This window comes from Nilaparvata lugens, chromosome 5, assembly GCF_014356525.2.
Source record: "Nilaparvata lugens isolate BPH chromosome 5, ASM1435652v1, whole genome shotgun sequence".
NCBI classification, from domain to species: Eukaryota; Metazoa; Arthropoda; class Insecta; order Hemiptera; family Delphacidae; genus Nilaparvata; species Nilaparvata lugens.
This window is the reverse complement of record NC_052508.1, coordinates 20,461,755-20,472,114: the sequence shown is the minus strand read 5'-3', so window position 1 is coordinate 20,472,114 and position 10,360 is coordinate 20,461,755. Positions and strand designations below refer to the sequence as shown.

At 34.8% G+C, this 10,360-nt stretch overlaps 1 long non-coding RNA gene across 3 annotated transcripts in view; it reads right to left on the bottom strand.

Annotated features, from left to right (window-relative positions):
* Positions 1 to 2,299: 2,299 nt before the first annotated feature.
* Positions 2,300 to 10,360, bottom strand: part of LOC120351270 — a 49,633-nt gene continuing 41,572 nt past the window's right edge. For 2 of the 3 annotated variants that reach the window (XR_005571270.1, XR_005571269.1), the window contains exon 3: positions 2,300 to 2,362. This is a non-coding gene — a long non-coding RNA (uncharacterized LOC120351270). Of the gene's footprint in view, positions 2,363 to 9,722; positions 9,880 to 10,360 lie in introns of those variants that run through there. The other variant, XR_005571271.1, reaches the window with a different exon arrangement.

Below are 10,360 nucleotides of genomic sequence, written 5' to 3'. Positions count from 1 at the left end.
GCGAGAGAGAGTAGTTACTGCTTACAAAGCAAAGTTGGTAGAGTTCTTGTAGGTAGCTTGAAATCATGAGGAAGTGACGACCTGCTATGACGTCATAGAGTGGTCCTCCAATAAGCTGAATGGCATAACTTTCAGCATCTTCACAAGCCTTTTCTTCCAACCGGATGCCATCTTCCAGCTTCAACCTTATGTTTTCCAGATGCGTCATGAATGCATCGAAAATAAATTCTGTTCGAGAGATGGCCTCCTGCGTATTCTCTAGAATCACTTCCAACTCTGACACTTGCTCTATGAGCCTGTAGCAAACAAACTCTTGTTCATAAAATACTTTGTGAAGCTCTTCAGTATTCTGGAGATTGAATTCACCTGTATCACCTGTATCTCCAATGAAACTGGAGCGTGAAGTCCAATCAACACTTTTTTTCTGACTATCAGTGCTGATCATGTTTAAGAACCGTTCACAGCCTCTACACTTCTCATAATCTTCATGGAGGTCATTCATTTCACTTTTTATTGAGCCTAAATCCGAAAGAGTTGACTTCAGGTGATGCATTTTTTTCTGATTAAGTTTCACTATAGCTTTTGTAGAATCCATGATAGTCATAGTACTTTTGTGATCAGTATCCACGTAGTTATCAAATTCCTCTTTAAGGTCCATCAATCTTGTTTTCAAAGTATTAATTTTTTCAGTCTCTACATTGAATTGCATTTTTTCTCTCTGAATTCGCTCTTCTAGAAAGCTGATTCTCATGTTGGCTCTAAAGTTTCTCTTCAGAGTATCTTTGAACTCAGTCCTTTTAAAAGATTGCTTATCACCTCCCAAAGCACTTTGGAATAACTTTGGTAGTTTCGAATTCTGATCACTTAAATCATTCATCAGCTTCTCCAACTCCACAGAAATTTTCCTTCTCTTATCCCATTTCTTGGGAAAATTCTTCAAGCCTTTCTTCTCCATTTTTTCGCCGCATGTCTTTTTCTCTACAGAGCTTCTGAGTGTAGTTTTACTCACTCCGAACAATTTTCTTCTGGATGGAAATTTGTAATTGTCATCATCATCTCTTATTGTCAAATAATAAGTGCTGCGCTTCTGCCTTGTGCAGTGGAAGACTCTCTGAAGTCTCTTATCCTCTATCAATCCCAATCTCTTTTCCAAGCTGTTCCCATCTTCAAATGAGCTGTAACTCATATTATTTAGTTAACAAATCAAACTGGAAATAGAATATTTCTTGCTGAGAGAATAGAGCATTAATATAATTTTACCGCTTTGAAAAAAGTCAGAATTTTCCAAGGAAATTTGAATTTTGCACAATAATCTTGAAGTAATTAAAATTTTGTTACCTCTTTGAATCCAATGCGTACAAAAACTCCTAGAATTTTCAATCCATTTCAAATTTTCTATAGAAAAATCACTAATGCTATTTATTCACTTAACCATCTAACCTAAATGACTACATAGTTTGTTTTTCTAGACTGATTTTTCTATCAACCCCCACCAGCTGATCATTTTTGAAAAAATGTAATGAATCAGTTTTAATGCAAGACATTTTGATTTCAGTCTGCATTCTGTATGGATTACTGTGTTGTTAAGTTGGGTTGAAATGCTTGTTAATTTCAAAATTTTCAACAAAATTCATGCTATTACTGTATTTTTCCATGCTTAAAGCAAAGAGCAAACATTGGTATTCTGGGTATTGTGTCGTAATAGTTTCCAAATTTCAGGAATCCAAATGTGAGCTCTCCTGCCACCTGAAGGGAGAAAACAGTCTTATACTGCAATCATTGAATAATTTATAATAATAACCTCCACTCCCAAAAAATTGATAAATGATAGAAATCTCTCTTTCTCATTTCACAACCTGAAATCAGTTTGACCCATCACCAATCCATCTATGCCATACAGTCCATCACCTCAGTCGAATTCATCTCAGTAATACATAACACTACATCAAAATCAATCGAAAAGAACAGTGCACTAACAAATACCCATGTTTCAAGAGCTCGATGGTTAATTTTCCAGCATTAACTGGCAGAGGAGTAATAGCATAGAAGAAAAAATCACTTCCAATTTTTGTTAAAAGAATAAGTAGATAAATATATTTTAAATTCTACACAGTTTGGTAGTAGTTGATGAGCCTGAGCCTAGAAATAAATTAGCGAGCAATGGTTTTATTCTCATTGTGAATTGAAAAGTTTTGTCACTCAGCTGTGAGAAGCAAACAAGTTAAAAATACGTCATCAATTAGTGCTGTTAAGTATAAAACCAAAACCGCACATATTCTCAGAAATAAATCTGACTTACGAAGAACCCTTCTTTCTCTCGCCAGTTCACATCAGGATACTGGCCAGATCCTTCGAAGTTATCCTGAAATTAATAAATTATTACTACAAATAACAGTAGAAATAGTGGGTATAACATTTTAAAGGGGATTTCTTGTTTTTTCTAAGAATTATGTATAGAGTAAGGGTACAAACAGAAATGTCAGGTTGATGTTAACTTTCATCAGTTTAGGTTGCGCTCGTCCGCTCGTGATCGACCTTCATGTAGTGTATCGGAGTTGACAGAATGGTCAAGTCTCGATAGAGTTTCAGCACGATGACATCCACATTTTTTATCATTGCCAGCTGATTAGTTGCATCGATGGAAACCGAGAGTTCAACCGCGACCCACTCTTTCGGCTCGCAACTTTAGTGCCAAGCCACACGAAGCGTTTTTTTTTTTTGGCGAATCAGCAGGTCGGGGAGCACTAAGTTTGGCTAATAAAATTATCAGTTGATTCCTGTACGCCAACCCAATCAGCCAAGTGGAGAGCTTTCCAGCCTGCGGGCACGCCTGAAAACGCCTGATAAAACGCACCGTATGGTTTAGTCCTTGGAGTATCGTTTAAAAAATTATTTAATGACAAGAACCTGAGTGCTACAAAGATTTTCGGAAACTTCTTCACGTTAATTTTAGTTTGAGCGTGATAGAGGGGTATTATTATGTACAACGATGATTCAAATCTTCAGGGATTTCAGGTAAAAAATATAAGATGTTTAGAAGCCTTGAAGTTTGCTTGAGTGAGCTCCAAGAGTATTGGAGGGAAAGGGAGATATGAGATGGATATAAAAGGATGTAATGGGAAAGGTGGAAATCGAGGCGAAAGAGGAAGTGAGGAAAGTCAGGGAAGAGAGAAAATAACAAGAAAAATCTGGTGTGGTGCACTCACACAACTTGCTCATATTTGAAGCTATGATCAGACTTCTCTATATGTGTATATATAATTGTTTTCAGAGGTACTTTTTCCTTTGAGTAAATTGTGAAATTCGAAGATTTTTTTTAGTCGTCATTTTTTTAAAGTCGTCAAAACAGCTGTTCTACAGATGAAATATCTCGTGTTCTTTTTATGAACTGCGCTACCTACCTACCTCATGCATGAGAAGGAGGTTACTAAGTCCATTTCTCAAGGATGGGGTAGACCCCCCCATCAGTTTCTTAGAGTGGAGACTCATGCCAGTTGATGAAGCTAATAAATAAACATACAGGGTATGAATTTGAAAAAAATCGGTCAAGTTATTTTTGAGAAAATCGTGAAAAACATGGTTTTTTAGTAATTATCCGCCATTTTTCTCAAGAATATTACAGAGCTCCTGCAATTTTCCCAGAGATGAGACTCATGCCAGTTGATAGGGCTTATAAATAGCTACCCATGGTATGAATTCGAAGAAAATCGTTGGAGTCGTTTTCGAGAAAACCGTGGATAACATGGTTTTTTAGTCATTATCCGCCATTTTCTCAAGAATATTACAGAGATCCTGGAATTTTCTCAGAAATGAGACTCATTTCAGTTGATAGGGCTTATAAATAGCTATCCATGGTATGAATTTGAAGAAAATCGTTAGAGCCGTTTTCGAGAAAACCGTGAAAAACATGGTTTTTTAGTAATTATCCGCCATTTTTCCCGCCATTTTGAATTCAATTTTATTGAATTTCTTATTGTCGGATCCTCATGGTATAAGGACCTTAAGTTTAAAATTTCAAGTCAATCGGTTGATTAGGAATGGAGTTATCGTGTTCACAGACATACACACACACACACATACACACATACACACATACACACACACAGACCAATACCCAAAAATCATGTTTTTGGACTCAAGGGACCTTGAAACGTATAGAAAACTTGAGATTAGGGTACCTTAATTTTTTTGGAAAGCAATACTTTCCTTACCTATGGTAATAGGGCAAGGAAAGTAAAAATGAATCGAAGAGGAAACCGGAAATCTTGAAAAATGAAGAGACCATCTAATAAAATCGTTCCAGTAGAGCAGAGGCTCAAAAAGCGTAGATAAAATGAGTTATGTTTGGAAGAGAGAATCTCGTTCCAAATCGGAACGAGGAGGAAATTTCTGCAATGCAACCAGCAATTTCTATTTGAAATTGCAAGTACTGTAGTACTTGAGTTACTGGGATCTTCCTCACTGAGACCTACAACAGTTCTAATCTCTCGACAAAGGAGGCAAGTAATCTCAGGTTTCCATTCACATCATCTCCTATCGGCAGTGAATCAAACTAAAATAAGGGCTTCTTCTCAACCGCAGAAAATTATACAGAACCCAAAGTGGTAATTGTTGAGTCTACTGATTACGTGATCATCAACACAAATTATAGAAGTTGCTCAGTATTTTTCTTTTGAAGATTTTATTGAGAAACAAGGAATATTATGGTGAAGTTCTCCAACTTTGTCTCTTGCCAAAAACTTCTAGTGTGGAAATATTCCTCATTGTGACGCAATCACCGTCTTATGTGCAGTCTCATCGTATACTAGATCATATGAATTCAAGACATCAAAATTTAAACAAATCATGCTTCTAATATTTTATACTTGAAGAAACCAAATTATTCGAAAAACATGTATGAAATTGAATAAAAAATTGAGTAAAACATAAAATTGTTGACCAATCATTGACTTATCGCGGATACTCAACGTAAATTGTTGACTCATCGCAGACAGCAATAAATAATACAGAGTAAAACAAAGACATTCATCATGGTCTGAGGAAGGGTAGAGGTAAGAAGCCAATGAAAATCTGAAGGTTCAATAATTATCAAGAATATAATCTGAAATTGAATTATTGAGAGAAGAATACTATCAAGTTTAGGTGGAGTCGGCTGAAAAGTTTTGTCTCCATAATGTTGTCAGATATCTCTAATTTATCAAGATTCTCAAGAGAAACAACATTATGTTCCATAGGAAGACGTTCACAAAAATATATATTCATAAATGTCAAATGATGTTAAGTGTTTCACTACTTTCAACAATGAAAACTATTCCAAGATATCATTATGTTTTTCACCAAACCAGTGGACAGTGGAACAGCTCAAACAATGAATAATAATAATCGTTGCTACTGTTCCATATGTCATTAGAGGAGAATTTCAAGCAGCTTAGAGCTATTTTATACACGTGCTGAATAATATTATGGACTAGTATGCCGAATACAGGCAGAATGGAACTTAGATGCTTCTCTTGATAAGATTCTTTCATGTGACAAGACGAGAAGTTGCTATGAATGTTCGGTAGCGCTTGTCTGGTTCAATCATCATGCATTTCTATTCAAATTGCTACTATTGTTCTACTATTGAATCGCCTAGAGTTGGATTGGTGAAGTTGTTATGGGGGAGGGGACTTTTACAGGGTGGTCTGTGTCTGCTCATCTGTTTGTTTCGGTCTATATTTAAGGAGGACAGGTACATAAGGATGTTGTAAGGTTGATAAGCCCTTTAGCCTTGACCGCTCATAACTTTGCTTCGACCCCATCTGGTTTTCATCCTGTTCAAACAGCCAAATACGAGATAACATTTTTCAAGCCACGCCTCCTCCTCATCCTATCATCTTCTCAATTGGAAATTTATTATTGAAGATTCTTTCCGAAAAAACATACGTGACTGGACACAAAAATGATAAGGACCACACATATGATGATAATAATTCTCAATTCAGATTGTTGTCTCTTCAGAACAGATCATTGATAATCGGTGACAGGAGTTTCAAAGATGAAGAGATATGAAATATAATATTTGAATAACTAACGACCATGAATAGATTAAAGATAGCAGAAAGATTGACCGATTAATTCATATTATTTGATATCAGTGATATTCCCTTTGTTCAAGAAATAAATTCTTGCTCCGAATTGCAAAGGTACCAACGTTTAATACAGTTCAAAAAATGATTAATAAACCAACGTTCTCATTTGCTTCAAATTATTTTTTTCAACTCTCTCATAGAAGATCACTAGATAATCTCATGACATGGGAGAATAATAATTTGTGTATATTTGATCAATGAATGATAATTATAATTAATATGAATATAATAAAATATGAATAATATAATTAATATAAATATGATTTTCCTACAACCTAATCCAATTGATCCCTAGCAGTGAAAAGGCATTCAATTCCCTATAGTGATTCTCTTATTGGTTTATGAATGAAATTATTGGGTTTAAATGACATTTAAAGAAAATTATATTGAATCTGGGGACTCTTATAAATATCGTGAAAGATGGATTAATGATCATTAATAATTAATGATAGATACAAAACTATTTCAAATTTTATTTTTCTTATTATCACTTTCATACTTCCAAGCTATTATGAAACTTGAAGCATTATTTAAATTTTCCTATATCGTCTGTACCATCACTTATATTCTCAACGCGGATATTCATGAACATAAATTGTCCATTTTTCTCTATGAAATATAGATTGTTTATAATTTATCTATGAATTCAATCAACAATTTGAACTGGATACAACATAATTATGAATCATCTCTATAGCTTAGTAAGAAATTCCGAGCTCCACCACCTATATTAAGCTCAAATGGATACGTATGTTTGATTAATAAAACACGAATTCAACCAGAAACAGACTCGAAAACCGGTTCATCCGTGAAAACTATCAGTTGAATGATGTACTCTACTGTACACCACGTTCCAATCAGAGAATATAGAAAAGGAAGGTAAATAAACATCTATACTCTTTCTGGATCCAATTGCATGTGTCAAACTATAATATTGGAATATTGGGTAATATTGGAATGCAATTTGATTGTGAGATATCAAGCCAAAGGGTGAGTTATTAAAATTCATAGAACACATTTATTAGTCCAGTTATTGATTGGAAGTGAGCTGAATGTAGGTTACTTTTTTGCTTCCATATTAAGTGCACTAGCTATCACTACAATATGCATTCATGGAAAAACATTTGAAATGCATCGGCCCATTGACTCATCGATGGTATGTGATTGGGTATTCCTGTTTGAATTCCAGTCAAACATAATGAATTATCGAACAAATGTAAATCTCGAGGGATCGAACGTCAAGCTAACATCATAACAGCGACCAGCAACACTCTCGCTGAACAATGTTCATCCATTAGCTAGCTGTTGGTCTGTTTGCTGTGTTAGTTTGGCATATGTGTGGTATCAGTTAATGAACTCGCCTGCGTTTTCAACCTTCATCGAAAATTCACTTTGTTTCTTCACATTTTTTTTCTTTTTATAAATTTTCAGTTAGTCATATGAATGCAATTATTTCACTCGCTCTGAACGTGAGTGTGAAGCACCTGGAAAAATTATGGAATTTTATAAAAACGTTCAATGAAATATACTGCAATTGAACGAGCATAGTAGTTCTCAGTTTGGACTCCAGGCTTTTGCAATTTGTATGTTATGTTCGATCATAAAATTGATTGCTTTCATCAATTTACTTTCAATTTTGAACACATATTCCAGAGACTTTATACAGTTCAAGCTGACTCTACAGTGAAGTAACAGTTCTGATTGCAGTAAATTAGTAATTGCTATTAGAGCTGTTTGGCCAATAATACACTAGCTCCCTCGTAGCGAAACAGGACATAAATTGAGATAATATCTAGAATTTCATGCAATATAGGGAAAACGAATTATATTTATAATGGAAAATTATATTAAATTCTTGTGTGAATTGACAAAGAATTGACAATCAACCAGATTGATAAATAAGAAAATAAGAACGATATAAGATGGGATAGAGAACGTTATTCACATGTAAATCAATACTGTGTAATTATAATCTCTATCCTGGATGGGCTATGATTGGGGAAATAAAAAAAATTCACTATTTCCTACTTAACTCAACAAACCTATCCACTACAAGAATATCACTTCGATGATTTTATATATGTTATAACTCAGCCCCAGTTATTTCCCAGTTGAATAATAATTCAAAAATTTGTCCCAATCCGATTTCATGTAAAACTGAGATAATGCTTTCACTTGCATTCCAATAATATTGAGCCGGAACCTTCAGAGTGGTTATCAGGTTATCGAAAAGTCAATGATATCAAGGTTTAATAAGAAGGAAAGTGAATATGATTTTCCGAAAATACTCGAATGTAAAAGCGGGCCAATGTGTGATGAAATAGAAAGGAGTATTACAAATTACTAGAGAAATCATGAATATTGTGAAATGGCAGTCCATATATTCATTCTACAACCCCAAATCTCACGGAGAATAATGATTGAAAATTAAAATGATTGAAAATCGACAGATTTAAAGCAGCAGATATGGAGATAACTGTAATATTGGATTGATTGGATGATTAAAGTCAATTCACCAATATAGTTGATAGGCAGTAGGATGAGAGACAAGTTTCAAGGGCTTCTTAACGTTGAATGAATGACATCAGTTCTTAAGAATTTGAAATGTAGGATATAATCACCCAGTTTAGGTATGCTACTTGAATTCCATTTGAAAATAGTTTTTTTTAATTCTCATAATACGTAATCGCATCACAACACATTATTCCGAATAAAATTGACTGAGATTTGCAAATCTTATTCCCAGAGAACATTATTTTCTGTAATCAAGTAGTCAAGGATGTCTACGTAGAAAGAATTTAATCGAATTATCTAGAGTAGATTCCTATAAGCCCTTAGAAGCTGTACCTACATAATCTTTGAGATCCATAAAAGTTGTATTTGAGCGTTTCTCTAATAAACTTGGAAGAACAAGCATGAACTTGATATCATAGCTGGATTCAATAACATTACATACGTATTTCCAACCTAGTCAGCTAGGGAACTGAATGTTATAGCTGTACATATCTATGTATAGATAAGCTATACCTCATAATATTCTGTTTTACTTAATGGAGTGTCATCGGGTTATGTGCACACTAGCTGGCACCATCTCCCGTGTAGATGCATTTAATTACCATTGTACTCGGACGTGTCTCGAAGCCAACCTTCCTTACGTGGCTCTCACCCTTCGCCCGCCCTACGGCCACCTTCCTCATAACGCCCTTTCATTATCATATTTATGTAAGGCCCTATACCATTCAATGGACCTGTTCCAATATCCGGGACCTCGGCTTTCAGGTGACTATACACATTCGGGTAAGAAGATTGGGACCTTTTCGTTATCAGACCAGATGTGCTACCCCAACTCATCATCTAATAAATAAGGTTTTCATAGTTTAGTCGTCCTCTCGCTAGACCCGGAATTCATCAGACATCAATGTTTTTTCATAGAGACTCTACAGCTACACGAAAATGGTTTTGATTTAAGGAAGTGATTTGCATTAAGGAACGCCCGCAATGTGAAAAGCATTTTCCAAAACCAAAATAATATCTGAATGAATACAAATAATTGAACTTAACATTACACAGAAAATAAATAAGAGGGTTGAATATTACCATTTGAAGTTGCAAAAAACGGATTTTGCGAATTGGTACAGTTTTTTTGCTGATGATAATGCCTATTCACGCTCCAGGCTTGTGTGTGAGTGAAGGGAACGATGGTGATGAGACATGAGTAGAAATACAGCCTCAGGTGAGTTCCGAACCACTGCGAAGAGATTTTCAAGTTTATAGATAACGTTAAAAGTTGGTTACCTTACAACGGAAGTAACAAGCTCATATTATTGAATGAAAAAGACTAAGAAATTGTCAAAAAACCATAGATTTTTGGATACGTTACGATATATCTGTGGTTTTTGACAATTTCTTAGTCTTTTTCATTCAATATGGATAATTACCACAATATCAACTTCTCAACTACACAAAAAGCTCTCTTAATATATCCAAGCCACGCTTTCTAAGAATACAATTCTTGGAAATATATGGATATAAGCAATGTGCCTGAGAAAAAACCTTGCATACATGTATGTATTTTTTTAAACTTACGCGTAGATTCTAGTCATGGTATGATGGAATGATCATTGGAGATGGATGGACTGAAGACCATTCCAAATGACCAGGTGAGTGATCATAAAACAGATCAAATTTATTCGTTGCTTTACTTCTATAATACTGTATACAATATAAAC